The 12,366-nt window shown below is 40.9% G+C and overlaps 1 protein-coding gene across 3 annotated transcripts in view; it reads right to left on the bottom strand.

Annotated features, from left to right (window-relative positions):
• The window catches only part of ZNF385B (zinc finger protein 385B), a gene marked incomplete at its 5' end in the record, with an annotated part of 556,508 nt that overhangs the window by 272,408 nt on the left and 271,734 nt on the right, over positions 1–12,366 (bottom strand). The window contains one exon of one of the 3 annotated variants that reach the window (XM_082261103.1): positions 534–741. The exons of the other annotated variants lie outside the window; for them this stretch is intronic. Of the gene's footprint in view, positions 1–533; positions 742–12,366 lie in introns of those variants that run through there. 3 annotated transcript variants of the gene reach the window in all.

Here is a 12,366-nt window from a genome sequence, read left to right as displayed (position 1 = left end):
CTGTTAGTGCTATGATGGTATTTTGTTGTGGGGGTTCAATTGTTGCTGGGGGGAGGACTATTGTTGTGGGGAAGGGGGGTCTATTGCTGCAGGAGGGTCTATTGTTGCTGGAGGTGGTCTACTGTTGCTGGGGTGGGGTCTATCAAATTCCATGCAAGTTACTTAGTAGCACAAAATTATACTTGGTTCTGTATTCTCTAAAAGGGGCGGTACTGGAAGGTGGGTAGGGGGTTAAACCTAGGGACCCAGCTCAGAGGTGGGTAGGGGGCAAAGACGAAGGGTGACTCAGAAGGTGATAGTTCCTGCACCTTTTCTCTGAGAAAAAAAGCCCTGATTGTGAACATAGACTAGATAAATTAACAGTTGAAATGATTCCTTTTACATTGTTGTAAAACACCTTTGTATGCTTAAATTAATTATCTATTGTCGCATGGTTAATTTTTCTACAAAATCTTACCTAAAAATGATAATAACCGTAAATTGGAAAACAAAACAAAGAGGTGTAAAGAGCTGTGAGATTCAGCATGCCTTACCTTGGCTTATAAGATTATATGGCACTCTTGTTACGGCATTCAAGGGTTCTGTGTGCTGTTAAATTTAGAGATAAACACTCTCTTCATTTCAGCGGTGCTCCTTTGTGATGGCGGGTGCTAAGAGACCGCAGCATGCTGATAAGACTGAGCAAATCGCATGTAATTGCTCACTAGCTCTAATTACTGACCAGATCATGTGTGCAGATTGAATCCAGAGAGAACAGAACCAGCCTGATGGCTTCCAATGCAAAACAATAGCTCAGCGTCGTTAAAAATAAACTGGTATTATTAGTAGAGTGTGTGTGTATTACAATAGCTAACTAAATTTAGATGACATTCCTGTGTTGAAACTAATGCTTGAATGAACAGTGCAAAATACAATAGAATGAAGCTAAAAGTGTACCTGTCATCGCAGCTCAGTGGAAGATTAGGGTGGTAAAATACAGGCCAGATTGACCGTTAAGAACTGTTAATATGTGCTAAGACATATATGATCTAATCTGTATGACATTAGGCTTTAAAGCTGTAATTCTTCCTGGGGCCTAAGGCCTTATTGTCTTACTCCTTTGATAGCACGGTAAAACACTGACAGCTTGTGTTCCATCATGGTGGAAGTCTAGTGGAGGAAGTTTATTTCGAATTTTTGCTAATGCATTGGAGACTGTACCTTAAACTTTAAAGCGGAGTTCCACCCAAAAGTGGAACTTCCGCTTTAGGGAGTCCTGACCCCCTGACATGCCACATTTGGCATGTCATTTTTTGGGGGGGGGGCGGGTACCTAGTTTTGACAGGTACCCGCTCCCACTTCCGCTCGGAGCTCCGCGGCGCCCTGAACGGAAGTTCTCCTCTCCCCCTCCCTCCCTGCAATCTTCTGGGACACGTCAGAGGTCCCAGAAGATTGCCAGCCAATCAAGACGTGCAGCACGACTCGCGCATGCGCAGTGGGTACCCGGCTGTGAAGCCGCAAACTGTCACAGCCGGGTGCCCACAGCAGTGATGCCGGCGCCAAGGGAGAGGATTGAGGCTTCGGGCGGCCGCATCGCTGGACCGCTGGACAGGTGAGTGAATGGCTGGAACTCCGCTTTAAGCATCTCCATTTTATTGTGAACCAAGCTTATCCAAACAAATTATGTCCTTCACATAGTTTCCAACATTTGAAAAATATTTCCAGGGACACTTTGCAGCACAGCTATTAATTACTTACCACACCCGCCTCATTTAAGCTCCGCCCACTCCACATAATTAATCTCCGCCTACTTATCATCAGATTATAGAGTCTACTCAATAAAGAGAGAATTACAGGAAATTGAAAAGGGAATTTCAAACTTAAAGCCAAAGTAGCAGAGTTGGAATAATTCTCCAATTCAGCTGCACTACTTCTGCCTAAAGTTTAAAATTCTCATCGCAATTCCCTGCAATTCTAAAGTGTCAAATGTGCTCAGGTGTGATCATAGAAAAAATGTAATATGTAAATATAAATAAAGTGCAAGGAACAATGTAAATTACTCGGGACAGGCTCCTATTTGCTAGGACTGTCCCGGCAAAAACAGGACAGTTGGCAAGTATGCCTTCACTAACACATGCAGTGGCTGTCAGCACTGTATGAACTTTACGTAGCCCCAGCTACAGAGGTACTGGGACTTCTCATCCCGCTCCCGGAACAAAATCAATTCAGACTGAGCACTGCCATTCAGAGGAAGCTTTGTATTTTCTGAATGAATACAAGGTTTCCTCTGGTTGTCAAAGAGTGAGCTGAAGAGGGCCTCAAATGCAGCCTGTCATCTTCACCACTTCTAGATGCCTAAATGCATTGAGTTTCTGCCATGTGATTGAATGATTAGCGATTTGTGTTACCAAGCAATTGAATAGGTGTACCTAATAAAGTGGATGGTGAGTGTATATAAAAGCTGACCTCAGAAACCTCTTACTCTAAAGTCCCTGAAGAGGACATGTGGCCATGATTTGGGGTTAGAAGAAAGGAGGTTTAACCTTAGATTGCGTAAAGGGTTCCTTACTGTTAGAGCAGTATAAATGTGGTACTCCCCCAGGTAGTGGTACTAGCTGAGATTGTCGACATCTTCAAAAGCTTCTAGATATCTTTCTCAGACAGCAGAATATACAAGGCTAAGGCAATCGTTAGAAAATAACGCATACACACATATAGGCTGAACTGTTGCAACTGTGGCTTTTTTTTTTTTTTTTTTACCCTATAAACAATGTAACTGAATAAGAACATATTTTATTCTTTGTTCAAACCTACTCTGCTACAAATGCTGGTAAGGCAGAGGGCTTAGCAATCAGTACAAGCAAATTCCTTTAAAAACATGTACACTATAGTAATATCAAACTGTATATAGAAATACTTTGAATACACAATGATGATATATTACGCCATTGAACAATGACATTGTTTTTTTAAAAATGCATAACACAATGAAAGCAGAAGATAAGATGTACATTTGGTGGTGTACCTGTCACTTGCAAAGCTATTCTTTTCAACACACTAATTACCCTCTCTTGACTGCACCGAGTTTTAAAGTGTGACAAGTAAACAAAACATATGTAAAACATCTTTAGGACATCATATATGTTCACTGAAGTGCAATATGTCAAGTGTCATGGTTATGTGACAGATGCTTTCCGCTGACTTGCTTATATTTTAAAATGTACTCATTGTTAATGGAGAAAGAAGTTATGACATACCGTATCTACTCGAGTATAAGACGACCCGAGTATAAGCCGAGGCCCCTACTTTTACCACAAAAAGATGGGAAAAATTATTGACTCGAGTATAAGCCTAGGGTGAGAATGCAGGGTGGCAGGCATGGTACAGGAGAATGCAGAGTGGCAGGCATGGTACAGGAGAATGCAGGGTGGCAGGCATGGTACAGGAGAATGCAGGGTGGCAGGCATGGTACAGGAGAATGCAGGGTGGCAGGCATGGTGCAGGAGAATGCAGGGTGGCTGGCATGGTACAGGAGAATGCAGGGTGGCTGGCATGGTACAGGAGAATGCAGGGTGGCTGGCATGATACAGGAGAATGCAAGGTGGCAGGCATGGTACAGGAGAATGCAGGGTGGCTGGCATGGTACAGGAGAATGCAGGGTGGCTGGCATGGTACAGGAGAATGCAGTGTGGCTGGCATGTACAGGAGAATTCAGGGTGACAAGCATGGTACAAGAGGATGCGGGGTTGCGGGCATACTAGTGCGGCTGTGTTTCACTTACCTGTTCCAGAGGCGCCTTCATAATTATTCGTAATTATGGACAATAAGACTGGTGTGGCGGTGATCAGGGACCCTGTAACTGGTGTAGCGGTAATCAGAGACACTGCAACTGGTGTGGCGGTGATCTGGGACCATATGACTGGTGTGGCGGTGATCAGTAACAATATGACTGGTGTGGCAGTGATCAAGGACACTTCGAGTGGTTCGATGGTGATTAGGGACACTGTGAGTGGGTAGCGGTGGTTAGAGATATTAACTGGTGCGGTTATAGTTTAACCGCACCAGTTAATAGTGGAATAGTTTTGGTTGATAGATGACTAGCAGAAGTGTACACTTTTGATGAATGGGATAAAAATTCCATATTCATCCTTGGCCAGTGTGTTTGTTTTTGGGCGCATGGCAACTGTATAGTTCTGGTGCAGGACACTGACATGAGCCACTGATCACCAATGTCATGGCCTGTGTCAATGGCTTTTGCTCACGCCAGACAGGCTTTTCTTTCTCTTGAAAATCTATAGGATAGCAAAACCTGCTTGAAACAGGTCAAATGTAGGCCAGAAGGAGACCAACTGCATGTCAAAGGTACATGTCAATAAATTTTCAAAAGCTTCTCAAACTGATGTCAAATAAATGCCATCAACACAAAACCAAAGTCCATTGACACAGGTCATCATGGGGCACTTTAAAAGTGGGGGAAAGCCACCTTACATTAGCACTTCAAAAAAGCACATTTAAGAGGAACTTGAATTTAAATGCTTATTCCAAAAGCAAGGAAATCTTCATAATGGCTCACTGGCTCTGGTGATGCAGCTCTCAAACGACTCAAAGGGTTCCCTAGCTGAGTACCCAAAAGCAGCTCAAAGTACACAAATAGGTGCAAAAGCACAAAGTTAAAGAGTCCAAAGTGCCTTTAATTGTTTATAATACCATCACATAAAAACAGCCAACACATTTTGGGGACAACAACACTCCCCCTTTATCAAGCACTAAAAAAATATAAAAAGGACTCTCTATAGTAGTGCTACTGATTAAATTGTCACAATTGTTATAATTCCAATCTAAAAGGATGTTTTTCACCAGATTAGATATAGATTCATTTGATTGTAGTTTGCTTTGGGCCCATGCAAGTCCTTATTCCATTCTTTTAAGGGGTTTTTTTTTTTTTTCAGTTCTCACCAGAACAAGAGGTCAGGGTAAATCTTCCATTAGGAACACGTGTTTACTCAGTTCAGCTATTTGGAGTGAACCTTTATATGCAAGCTGATGTCTGCAGTAGCAGCTTGTGTGGGTTTTGATTACCCGGCACCCAGGTTAAAAGTGAAAGATATGCCTGTGGCAGCTCTATAGCAACAGAGCCGACAGGTGCCTCTCCCCCTTCCACCGGAAGCCCCCTTCTCCCATGGTTCCTGGACACTCCTGCTCCTACCTGGAGCTTGGGAACACAACTGCCAGCTAGGGGAGAGAGATCTCTGTGACACCAAATCCATGCCTAGATATTACATGCAAAAAATAAAACCGGAAGTGATGTCACTTCCGGTTTTCAGATGCACCCTTTCCTTGTCAGTACAGTCAGGGGACACTTCTAACCAAGCCAATCTGTGCTTGGTTAGATGCTGTCAAGGGCAGGGGAGACATTGGGATCCATTAGACCCCTAATGTCTTCATAAAGAGTACCTGTCACCTAGCCAATGCTATCACATAGGGGTATTAACCCCTTGTGATAGCAATCAAGTAAAAATAAAAAAAATAAAAAGTAAAAAAAAAAAATAAAATAAAATTATAATAAAATATGTTTACATTTGTTTTTAAAAATTTCCGTAACCCCTATTTCCCTGCACACCTGCGCAAACGCAAGTCCAGGGTATGTAAACTGTAATCATGTGACACATGTGACATATCGCCGTGAACATCAGAGTGAGAACAATAATTCTAGCACAAGAGCTCCTAGTTAAAAGGGTTGTAAAGTCAGAAGGTTTTTTTTTTATCTTAATGCATTCAATGCATTGGGATAAAAAGCCTTCTGTGTGAAGCAGCCCCGTATACTTACCTGAATCCCCTCTCTATCCAGCAATGTCCACGAGTCCCTTGGCTGTCCGGGACTCTCTCTCCTAATGCGGCTGACAGCCGCAGTGCCATTGGCTCCCAGTTGTCAGTCAAAGTCAGTTAGCATATCAGGAGAGAGAGGGGATGGGGCTAAATCACATCTGAATGGGCACACGGAGCGGCAGCTCAGCTTGGGTGCCCCCATAGCAAGCTGTTTGCTGTGGGGGCACTCAACAGGAGGAAGGGGCCAGCAGCTTTGTCTCAGCCAATTAGGGACCCGAGGAGAGAAAGATCTGACCACACCCCAGAAACATAATTTCCTGCTTGTGTGATTGGCTCACCAATTTTCCCAGAAGTCTGCCTAAGATACAAGTCGGATTTCTGGCATTCCCTGCAATATAAATGTCATTTTTAGTGATCTACTCCCAATAGGAAGACATCTAAAGGGATGCAGGCCCACCAGCTTTCCTCATTAGAGCCCTGCAGCTGCCACAGCTGACAGATAATTATGAAACCACTCCCATTTGACTCACTCAGCACAGAGGAACAAACAATGATTTTTTTTATTTTCAGAATAACAAAAGGTAGGAATCTGCAGCAAAATTTGTTAAAATCCTTGTAATGTACAGAGATCACCCAGAGGGGAATGTTTTTTCTCAACAAAAGTGGAGTTATGCTTTAACCTTAAGAAGCAATATTCAAGTAGTAGTAAGATCTAGTGCATGAAAGCTGTCAGTTAGACTGATGATAGCTATGAGGCTCCCCATTGTTATTTATTGCAGGTAGTTGCTACCCACACTGATGAGTTCAAACTAGTTATGGGAGACAGACTGTGGGCAAAACGCGTGTAGGTGTGTAGCCTGGAGGTGGTTCTTATGATGTATACTGAAAGCAACTGTCCTACTCTGAACATCAACCTGATTTTTCTTCTTTATAATTCCTTAACATGAATATGTGCCACAAGGATTTGAAAACTGAAAAAAGAACCCAGCTGGAGTTAAAAAATCCCATTTTTATGTGAAAAACCTGACTCCACCACACATTACAGAGTATTGTGTAAGAAGTGCTGGACTGCTTGAACAATTTAACAGCATCACAGTAAAGAAAAAAAATGCATATGAAAATAAAACTTAAAATGACATTGCGCCTTATAATCACATTGAGCATTCTTTTCCGCCGATACAAGAAAAATACCAATCACAGTTTGTTATTTTTCTGAAAAGAAAAAAAAGAAGAAGAAGAAAAAAAAAAAAAAACATTCAGCTTTCAAAATGCAATCACGGCTGGAGAGAGGATGAAAATGAAATCTAATTTGTTTCTTTTCATATCTAAACAGAAATGTGTGTTCGGTGATGAAAGGACATTCTCACTTGGCTAAAAGCCTTTTCTTTGAATAGGATGTCAAGTAATGAAGTTAAGTAAAATTTAATGTACTTTCAGAAAAAAAAAAAAGTTGAACGAGTACCCCAAAATTACATTAATTATCAGGAATGGTGAACCATGTGTCATTAGAAAGAAAAGGAATGCTAATCAGTAGCCGCCAGAGCAGACATAGAATTGACAAAGAGAGCAAAGAAAGTTTTCATTATTAAATATGTTGTGGCACCCAAAACTTTCCAGAATATATGTTCTTTGACTTGCCTTTCAATTGCCTTTTGCATAGAAATTTTTAATTGTACTTGGTTTCCAGACCAATGGTAATCAAAATTGTCCTTTTGTTAAAGATCTGCCGAGCTGCCAAGACAGAAGGGTGGGAGGCATTTCAGGTGTCAGCTTTCCTTTGTTGGCAGTGCCACCAATAATAATATGTAGCTGCATAGAGAAATGTGCGCTGTAGCTTGCTCCCTGTCATTTTTGTTCAGATGTCAGAAAGTAAACAGCTCTTTAACCACTTTTATACCAGCCTGTTATACCCCTTCATTACCAGACCATTTTCAGTTTTCATCACTGTAATAGTTTGACTGAGAATGAATCCATTACACAAAACTGTACCCCAATTAGATTTGTTAACATTTTTTTTCGAGACAGATAGAGCTTTCTCTTTATAGTATTTAATACCTGTTGAGTATTTATTTATTTTATTTTTTACAATAAAAAGGAAAAAATACCAAATACTTAGAGAAAAAAAAACAGTTTCCCTTACTTTTTAAAAAAAAATTGCCAGAAGAGTACAAAGACCCCCCGACATGCCACTTTTTTGGAAGGAAGACACCCCGAGGTGATGTCATTTTTTGCCACAATTTTTTAGAATTGAAGAAACATTGGCAGGGCTAAACACAGGGCTGGGGAATGGTGCACTAGATACATTAATGTACAGGTGATGCACAAAGGAAGGAGGAAGTGAAGGAATGAATGTACTGGTCAGGTCACATACAGTGGCAAGATGTAGATGAAGGGGTTAATCTTAAGATATGAAGGATAATGGAGGAGAGTCTTAATTTTTAGGTCACTAGGGACAGCATTGGAGATAGTATGTGTAGGAGAGGAAAGAGATTACAAAAAAAAATATCTCTGTGTCACTGCAACAGAATGAATGGATCAGCAACTGCAGCTGCTGATCCATTCATTCTGTGACCCCCCCCCCCCCCTGTTGTAAGTGGATGAGGAGGGATCAGCATTGTGGGCAATACTATATAATCATTGGAACAACCAATCAAAGTGAACACATGTTACCTAGCTCTTTGGATCAGCTGGGTACAGTGTCTCTGTGTACCCAGCCATCTAATGATGTGTGGGGACACAGCAATTACCTGGCAGATGGGTCACCTGACAGCTATTTGTATAGTGCTGTTCATAAATGCCACTGGGTAAATAAAGGGCTGGTGATCCGCCATTCAAAAACGTACCATGATAGAAAAGTGGTTAAATAAAAACTCAATTTTCTGTAGAAGAAATACAGCAACATACAACTGTTACAAAAGCTACTTTTAAATGAAAGGTTATTAATAAAAATAACTTTTTGTACTTCTTCTCAAGTAGTTCACTGGGGTACACAAGACTGCAGTATTTTACATAGGAGGTATAGCACGCCCCCTCTAGGTGGTTATACTGGAGTACGGTCCCAAATAGTGGCTACACCTCTGCATGCGCAATACAAGCTGAGGAGTAGCAAGCAATGAGCAAACCATAGAAATTGAAGATAATCTTCCTAAGAAACATTCCATATGTGGCAACAGGCCAACAACACTTTCAATGAACAATGGAGATCAGTGTACCCCAATGGACTGTGCGAGAAATTACCTTTCATTTCAATCCTTAGTTACCCTGAATTTATATAAATTGTTAGAAAAAAATTCCAAGGACATTACATTGTAATTTGTAATATGATAACCTGGAATGGGTTTGTACCCTGCCAAGTCCTGGTAATGTGAGTGGCTCAGTGCTTTTCCTAGAACTCTGCACTTAGCTACATGTAAAATGTCAGGCCTCCCCTGCAATAGGAGGTGGGATACTCTATAAGGCTAAAAAGAGATACAAATACCAAAGCTTTTCTTATTACAACACTGAGATCTCTCATTTAAATATTATGAAGGTAGACTCTCCCATCCCGTGATTATTTTAGGAAAGGACATGGTATGCTTAGCACAAACTACTTCCGAATGGAGAGAGGAATAAATGTGTAAAAAATCTCTTGCTAAAATCCTTGTGATATATTTAGTTCTCTTAAAACCTGACTTACAATTTAGCGGTATTAAATATATACCAATGATGGTCAAAATAAATCCTTAATGTTTTATTTGGAAAAAAAAAATCCTTAATGTTGTATGGCTGTTAAACTGATATGACAAGAATGCACAGAAAAATGTACATGGTGCATTCAAGTTGTATATTAAATAAACTGTCTATTGCTCTGTCTGTCTCTATCTAGAGTCTAGACCAATGGTTCTCAAGTTAAGATGCCGCGACACTTCAGGGGATGCAGGACATGTCCAGTGGCACCGCTGTGGGTAGCTGCACTTACACCTCTCTCCTGCCAGAGGGTGCACTGCACAAACATACTACTCATTGAAGGGCACAAGTTATGCAGCCCTGTGGGCTTCTGCAAAATGACACTAAACAGAAACTATGTGAAGGGTGCAATGTCGTAATCAAGAGGTGAGGAAAGGTAAGAAACAAATATCTGCAACAGGCAGACAGCAATAAAAAAGCTAGGGTTCCTGACTTCCACTACTTTAGCAGTATTAGTTTCATCTATGTTGCTGCTGAATTGACCTCACTTCATCAATTTCAATGTATATATAACACATTTACACTTTAATTATAATGACAGTCTTTTTATAATAAGGTTTCTTTGTCCTTTCTATTCACTGTTGGCAATATACTGACACTGTTGCATAAAATTACACATAAACATATGCAAATTGATAGCTTAAATCCTGCAGCTTATGCTAACACTCTATAACTGCAATGTAAAACCTGTAAAGAAAAAGAACAAAGATAAATTCTATATAGTACATGGCAACAGCATACTAAGCAAACAGCTAAGCCCAAAATGAATTAGTAACTGCACTCTCACTTCCCTATAATGTTGTTTCCACTTAAATCACACAAAGAATAATGATATATGAAAAAATGACCAATGTGCTACCAAATAATAATGTGCTTTCCTTTTCACCAGAAAAACGTGAATGTGCAATTCTTTCACCACTCAGCATACATAACCATAAATATTGTCCATAAAAAATATTTGAAAAAGGGTAGAGATATATTTCGGGGAACTACAGGCCAGTCAGTCTGCCATCAATAGTATGTACATTTTTGGAGGGGATAATAAGGGACTATATCCAAGAATTTGCCTGGGAAAACAGTATCATTAGTTGTAATCAGCAAGGGACGTTCTTGCCAGACCAATCTGTTAACATTCTATGAGGAGGTGAGCTGCGATCTAGATAGGGCGAGGCCTGTGGAAGTGGTGTATCTGAATTTTGCAAAGGCAAATCGGTACAGTTCCCCATAAACGCTTAATCTACAAGCTAAGGTCTGCAGGCATCGACCATAAGGTTTGTTCTTGGGTAGAAACAGGGGCATGTCCAAAGAATGGAGATACATAACATGTACTCAGACTGGTCTTTAGTGGTAAGTGGGGCACCCCAAGGTTCTGTCCTGTGACCAATTTTGTTTAATTTATTCATAAATGATATAGAGGATAGGAATAATAGCTCAAACTCAGTTTTTGTGGAGGGCACAAAAATAGTCAGGGCAATAACTTCACATCAGGATATAGAAACCTTACAGAATGACCTGAACAAAATAATGGAGTGGGCAACTACATGGCATATGAGGTGTAAGGTAATGCACTTGGGGGTTAAAAACATAAACACAAACTACTCACTGGGGGTGGGGACCTCTGGGGGAAACAAGGATGGAGAAAGATCTGGGGGTTCTAGTGGAAGAGACACTGAGCAATAGCGTGAAATGTCAAGCTGCAGCTGCCAAAGCCGGCAAAAAATTAGCATGCATAAAAAAGGGATAAAACTATAATCCTGCCACTTTACAAAACTCTGGTCTGGCCATATCTGTAGTAATCTGTCCAGTTCTGGTCACCAATCATCAGAAGGGATGTGCTGGAGCTGGAGAGAGTCCAAAGAAGGTAGGATAATGGAGGACCCTAATTACGAGGAGCAGCTAAAAGCGCTTTTTTTAAATTCTCACTGGAGAAGAGACACCTGAGAGGGGACATGATAGCAATATACAAATACCTCAATGGTAATCTAAGCATAGGAAAAAAAACTATCCAGCCTCAGGGAGTGTAAGAGGACACGTGGCCACACAATGAGATAGGAGGAGAAGTGGTTTAACTATACGCTGCATAGGGTTTTTTTTCGTTGTCAGGGCGATAAGAATGTGAAATACTCCTCCACAGTTGGTGGTATCAGTGGGAGTATTGATACTTTTTAAAAGACTCTTGGACGTGCATCTCAAAGAACACAATATACAGGAATATGGGAAATGATTATCGCCACTGACACACACACACCTACACAGGTTGAACTGGATGGACTATTGTTTTTTCTTAACCTTAACTACTATGTAACTATATATACAAATTAAGTGTGAATTGCAAATGTCCAAATAATTCCAAGCAAGTGATTATTTTGCACCAAATGGGTGATTGTGCTTTCCTCTCCTCTGAAATATAGATATGCAGCTCACTCACTAGAACATCCTGACCCCATTGCAGGAAGTCAAACAGTGCTCTATTGATCCTTTAATGGCAGGCTTTCTCATCAGGCTCTGAGGTTAAAGTACCCTACTAATTTTCACTCCAATCCAGCCAAGAATTTGAATGCACAGAGATGTGGGCACCCAGAGACAACAGTGCGGTGCTCCTGCGCCTTTAAACAGACTAAGAATATGGCTCACATATAGAGAAGGAGAGAAGTACCTCTCATAGTGTAGTAACTTCTGCCATCTGGAGCGCAGGTGGAACGCAAACCAGCGTTTCCACTTTCACTTTATTGCCTAACTTGTTTTATTTAGTGTAAGTGCATTTTTTCCCCTTTCTATTTAATAAATCACACCTTACTGCACTATGAGACGTCCCTCGCTCCTTCTCTATATGTG

Source organism: Pelophylax lessonae, assembly GCF_965119305.1.
Source record: "Pelophylax lessonae genome assembly, chromosome: 6".
NCBI classification, from domain to species: Eukaryota; Metazoa; Chordata; class Amphibia; order Anura; family Ranidae; genus Pelophylax; species Pelophylax lessonae.
The sequence above is the reverse complement of the archived record's forward strand: the minus strand, read 5'-3'. Positions and strand labels throughout refer to the sequence as shown.